The sequence below is a fragment of the Prosopis cineraria genome, unplaced genomic scaffold (genome assembly GCF_029017545.1).
Source record: "Prosopis cineraria cultivar Desert tree isolate PC_DT_omini unplaced genomic scaffold, ASM2901754v1 PC2, whole genome shotgun sequence".
NCBI lineage: Eukaryota > Viridiplantae > Streptophyta > Magnoliopsida > Fabales > Fabaceae > Prosopis > Prosopis cineraria.
In genome coordinates, this window is record NW_026555333.1 from 8,521,449 (window position 1) to 8,527,422 (window position 5,974).

Genomic DNA, 5,974 nt, shown 5'->3' on the forward strand with positions numbered 1-5,974 from the left:
AATTAAGTCAAAACTATAAAGACTAAATAATTAATTTTTTTTGATTTAATGTTAGATTAGATTCAGAGATGATCAGCGACAGTAGCCCCGGGTAGGCGTGGTAGGCTGGTAACTCATGCCTAATGGAGTAGAGCCGTCCAATTCAGCCCTTTTGAGCCCTGATAAGATTTAAAGCCGGGCTGCTCCTTTAATTTATAAAATGATAAGTTAGATTTAAAAGAATTAGCCTTTTCAACCTTAAAATAAAAGTACAGGTCCTTTTAAGCCCTTATATATATATATATATATATATTAATTTTAATATATAAAAAATTAAATATCATCAAAAGTCTAAAACTTAGTTTTATTTCATTTGACTCTTAAGTGGGTTCTCATTCATTCTCTCTTTAATTGATCCTCTAGACTTCAATCTAAGAAGAAGAATCAAATTATATTAATGTTCATGATAATAATACTAGCAAAGTTTAATTATTATTGATGTTAATTCTATGATATTGCTATTTTTATTAGACATAAATTTGTTATTCTATGAATTATCTTAAATTTATTTTGTTTAGACTTACTATTATATGTGATAATTTTTTTGTGATTTTAAATAATTTTTTTAAATAAAAAATAAAAAAATAAGATTGAGGTTTAAGAGTCAAGATCAGACTGATCAAAATAAAATTTCAAAGTGCAATCAAACCTAACAGAATTAATTTATTTAAGCCCTAACTTTTTAAGTTGGGTTGGCTTAATTATCACTCTAATTGAAGACTTCCCACCACATGATGGATATGACGTGGGTTGCCTTCTCATCAACTGCTTTTTCCACGTGGGCCTGTCATTTTCTGTTCTCCTCTATGGGCCCCACCGGTATCTCCAACCCCTTTTCATTTTCTTCGAGCTTTTTCATGGAAACAAAAATTGAAAAAAAAAAAAACAGAGAAATTTTTTTTCATTTTTTATGTTTCGACCGACCGGAATAAATAGATAAAAATGAGTACATATCAAAATGAATATAATACTTTTATATCAATATATATATATATAATGCAACCATCTTTATAAAAAATATATTAAAAATATAAATTATATTAAAATTAACATTACCAAAAATAGTTTAAAATCAAATTAGTTGGTTAAAGATATATTTCCATGTTATTATATTTTAAAATCAAGTAATTTAATAAAATATGTTATTTTTATTTAAAAAGATAAAAGCAAGTTATTTTTAAAATTAAGTACCATAATAGAAAAAATAAAGGAAAAATAACAATAAAATTTTTCTAAAATATGTAAGTGATAATTTAATCTCTCAAAATACCATAATTTTCTTAAAGTCTTTAGAAACTTTTATATCATTAATAAATTTATATAAATTATTAAATTGTCCTTGTTTTATTTTCGCAACTTTTCTTTTTAAATTCGTAACAATACAACAGCAAATTACAACTTCACATGTTAAATTTTTTATTTACTATTATATTGTTATAAATATAAAAAGAAAAGTTATGAATCATTTATTTTTAACAAAGATAATTTAGTAATTTATATAAATTTATTAATGATAAAAAAATTTTAAAAATTTTAAAAAAATTATGACATTTTAAGAGATTAAATTATCTTTTATATATTTTGAAAAAAAAAATTATTTTTATATTTTAAAAATAAATTGCCTATTCAACTCCTAGCTCCTCAGTGAGAGCATTTTGCTTGCACCTATAATCATGAATTTGACTCGACGGCTAGGATGTTGTACCAGAACATAAAAATATAAATTACATACATGACATTATAAAAATATAAAAAGTATATACTCCCTTCATTTAAAAATATAAAATATTTTTAATTAAATTTTACCTCTTAATAAAATAGTTATCTACTTTCAAACTAATCCTATATTTCTATATTTATCCCTATTAAATATCCTATAATAAATATAAAGTCATTATTAATAGGGACACTTTAGAAAAAAGATAATAATTACATTTCGAAAGAATAAAAAGACTTTATATTTTTAAACATTCAAGTCTTTAAAAAATGCCTCATATTTTTTAACAGAAGGAAGGAGTACTTGTAAATAAAGAAAATAAAAGATAGGGATGTATCTACATTAGAGATAGAGGGGACAATTGACCCTACTAGAAAAATAAAATTTTTTATCTAAGTTTTAGTTAAAACTATACTTGCCGGCCCTTTAAAATTATTATTACCCCCCATAAAAAATTATTTGCCCCACAATTTCTTTAAAATTATCAAGTATACATATTTAAAAACATTATTTACTCATTCTTACTATGAAAATAAATTTATATTGCAAATGATATTAATATATATATTTTAAAATTATCATACATTTTATTTATATATTATTTTTATTAATATTTAGAATTATATTTTCTTTAAAATAATTAATATTTATATTTAGTATAAATTTTGCCTTCTCTAATAAATTTTTTTGGATCCGTCGCTGATAAGAGAAATAAGTGTTGGCAACACTAGCTGTAGACGTGAACAGCAAAGGACAAACTGTTTGAGTTGTGCTCGAAAGGACACTATCTTTAAGAACTATTCCAGCACACCAGAGCGACGAACTGGCAGTTCTCCAGGATTAAACAAGCACTTCCTATGGAGGAAGGAAATAGAACAACAAAGATTAAAAAGCAAACACAAGTGAATAGACGAATATGAAAGCAGAAGGCAGAGGGAGGAGAGAATTGCCCTAAAAACTCAAGAGGCTGGTACACTGTTCTGTCCGCACCCATGGCTATATATAGCCTGAAGATGGAGATATGAACGTTGGCTCATAATCACCGGATTAAAGCTTCAGTTACACTCTCATAAATCACATTTAAACCCTTGTCTGGGGGTTACGCAGATGTAAATCACAGTTAAGCCTTTGTCTGGAAACGTTGGCAGACAAAATGTTTAAGATATTAACTTCATAAAATCAGTTAATTTGGAGACGTTGGCAGATAAAATAGTTTCCTTTCTTCTTGAAAGAGGGGTTAGAAACATTGGGTTTGTAATTAGATTTCTTATTCTTCTTGTCTTTAGTTTTAGGATCATACCTCTTGTTGTGAGGCTTTATCACTATCAGGTTGGCTTTGGATGTCATTTCTCTGGTTTGAGCTACATGTATTGCCTTGCGGTTGGTGTCTTCGATGATGATGTGAGTGATCAGGTTAATAGGACAACTGCTTTTGTTTGTGTTTCAGCTGCTGTTTGTAATCAGACTATGATTCTGGTAGCTTCTCAATCAGGATCCCAGCAACAAACTCGTCTGGAAGGTTGATGTTTTCAGCATGAAGCTCCTCCAATAACTTATAATATTCATTGATTTGCTCCGTCACATCCTTGTTCTTGGTCATCTCCCATTTGTAATAGTTTTCCACAATGAACTTTTATTTGCCGGCATCCTCAACAGTGTACTTTGTCACCAAGGACTCCCATATCTTACAAGCTTCCTTGTAGAAACAGTAGACATCAAACAGATCATTAGATAAAGTGCTAATGATAGTGTGTCAGTATACCTTGTTTGCGTGAGTCCATGCAACTCTCTGGGCTTAATCAGTATTAGCAGGAGGCTTGGATTAAGCAAGAACAGTAGCCACATCATGCATGTCAAGAACGGTGAAGAATTGTTCTTGCCATCATTTGAAGTTCCTACCATTAAAGACTTCTATCTTTGATATGTCTGGGAATGGCCTCGGTAGGGGGAAAGCAACAGCGGTAGGGACGTACTGACCTCCAGTCGAACCACTAGGCACAGCTTCGGGAGTGACATTTTCAGCACTATTGGTTGCCATTGGGTGGAATAGTTCTTAAGATTATTGGCGAACAAAAATGTTTAGGACATTAACTCACAAAATCGGTTTTCAAAAGAGGTTTAATGCTGAAAAACTGCCAAGGCTTCAAGTTTAAATTCGAAACAGCAAACACCATAGGTTTTTCTAGTAAGCTAAAAATAAATAAATAATTATTTTTGTAAAAATAACCCAATAAAAGGAACCCATTGCCTTTTGAACTCGCATGCAGGGGGCGAATCGACTGATTTTAACTGCGATTGCGTTGTGTGGGCTTGTCTTATGTGCGCGAGGCTACTTCTCTTCCAAGTCCATTTTACTAGCCCACTTCATTCCTTAGTATATATACACTAGGAGAGTCTTTTTTTTAGTTAATATGGGACTTTGACACACACACACACACTTTTGACCATATTTACCATAGTGATTCCCGAACTGCCAAAGTTTAAAGAAAAGAGAAAGTGGTCTTAAAGCTCACATTAAGAAAGACTCTGGCTCTGAATGATGTTCTGCATGTGCCTAAAGTTTGAGCTAACTTAGTGTCAATTGCTCTTTTAGGAAAAGCTGGGGTTAAAGTGTTATTTGAATCTGATAAGATTGTAATGACAAAAAATAATGTGTTTGTGGGTAAAGAGCATTGTAATCAGGGACTGTTTGTTTTGAATGTTAATGAAATGAATAAGACTGAATCTTCTGAGTATATGCCTGTTTATATGATTGATTCCTTTGATCTATGGCATGTTAGACTAGGTCACGTTAGTAAAGGTTATATAAATAGGATGCGACAACTTGGACTACTTTTTGAAATTAAAAACAATAATTTTGGAAAATGTGAAGTATGTGCAAAAACTAAACAAAGTAAAAAGCCTCACTTTTCTAGTTAAAGAGAATCTAAATTTCTATCTTTAATTCACACAGATTTAGTTAATTTAAAACAAACCATGACTAGAGGAGCAAAAAAATATTATATCACTTTATTGATGATTTTTCAAGATATATTAAGATATACTTGTTAAGAAACAAAGATGAGGCTTTTGAAAAATTTCTTTTATATAAAGCAGAGGTTGAGAATCAATTAAATAAAAGAATTAAAAGTGTTAGATCTGATAGAGGTGGAGAATATGTTTTGTTAAATATTTTTTGTGAAAAAGAAGGAATTATACATGAGATAAACACCTCCTTATTCTCCCAAGTCTAATAGTGTTGCAGAAAGAAAAAATAGAACACTAAAAGAAATGATGAATACTTTGCTTGTGAGTTCTTCTGCACCTGATAACTTATAGGGTGAAGCTATTTTGTCTGCATGTTTTTTATAAAATAGGATACCTTATAAAAAATAAAGAAAATACCTTATGAGTTATGGAAAGGGTTTACCCTAAATTTAAAATATTTAAAAGTGTGAGGGTGTTTTATAAAATTTTTATTACCTGACCCTAAAAAAAAAATTGGTTCTAAAACTTCTGATTATATGTTTATTGGGTATACTGAACAAAGTGCAGCATATCATTTTTTAGTTTTAAAAAGTGATATTTTAAACCAAAATACAATTGTAGAAACTAAGGATGTTAAATTTTTTGAACATATTTTTCCTTTAAAAATTAAGCATATTTCTAAACCTGTTGAGAATTCAAAATTTGAACAAAATTTAAATAACGATTTGGTTTTAAGGAGAAGTAAAAGGCAAAGAAAAGAAATAAGTTTTGGAGATGATTTTTACACTTATTTAGTACAAGATGAACTGTTAAATTTTTATGAAACTATTTCTTCACCTGATGCCAAATTTTGAAAAGAAGCAATTGAAATTGAAATTGATTCTTTAAGAAAAAATAAAACTTGGGTGTTAGCAGATTTGCCCCAAGAAGCTATGGCTATTGGCTTCAATTGATAAATATAAAGTAAAGCTTGTGGCCAAGGGTTTTACTAAAAAAAAATATAGATTATTTTGACACATTTTCTCCTGTGACTAGAATATCTTCTATAAGAGTTTTTATTGCTTTGACTTCAATTTATAAGCTTTTTGTTCACCAAATGAATATTAAAATTGATTTTTTAAATGGTAATTTGGAAGAAAAAATTTACATGGTACAACCTGAGGAATGTGTGATTCTTGGGCAAGACAATAAAGTTTGTAAACTTGTCAAGTCTTTGTATGGCTTAAAATAAGCGCCTAAGCAATGGCATGA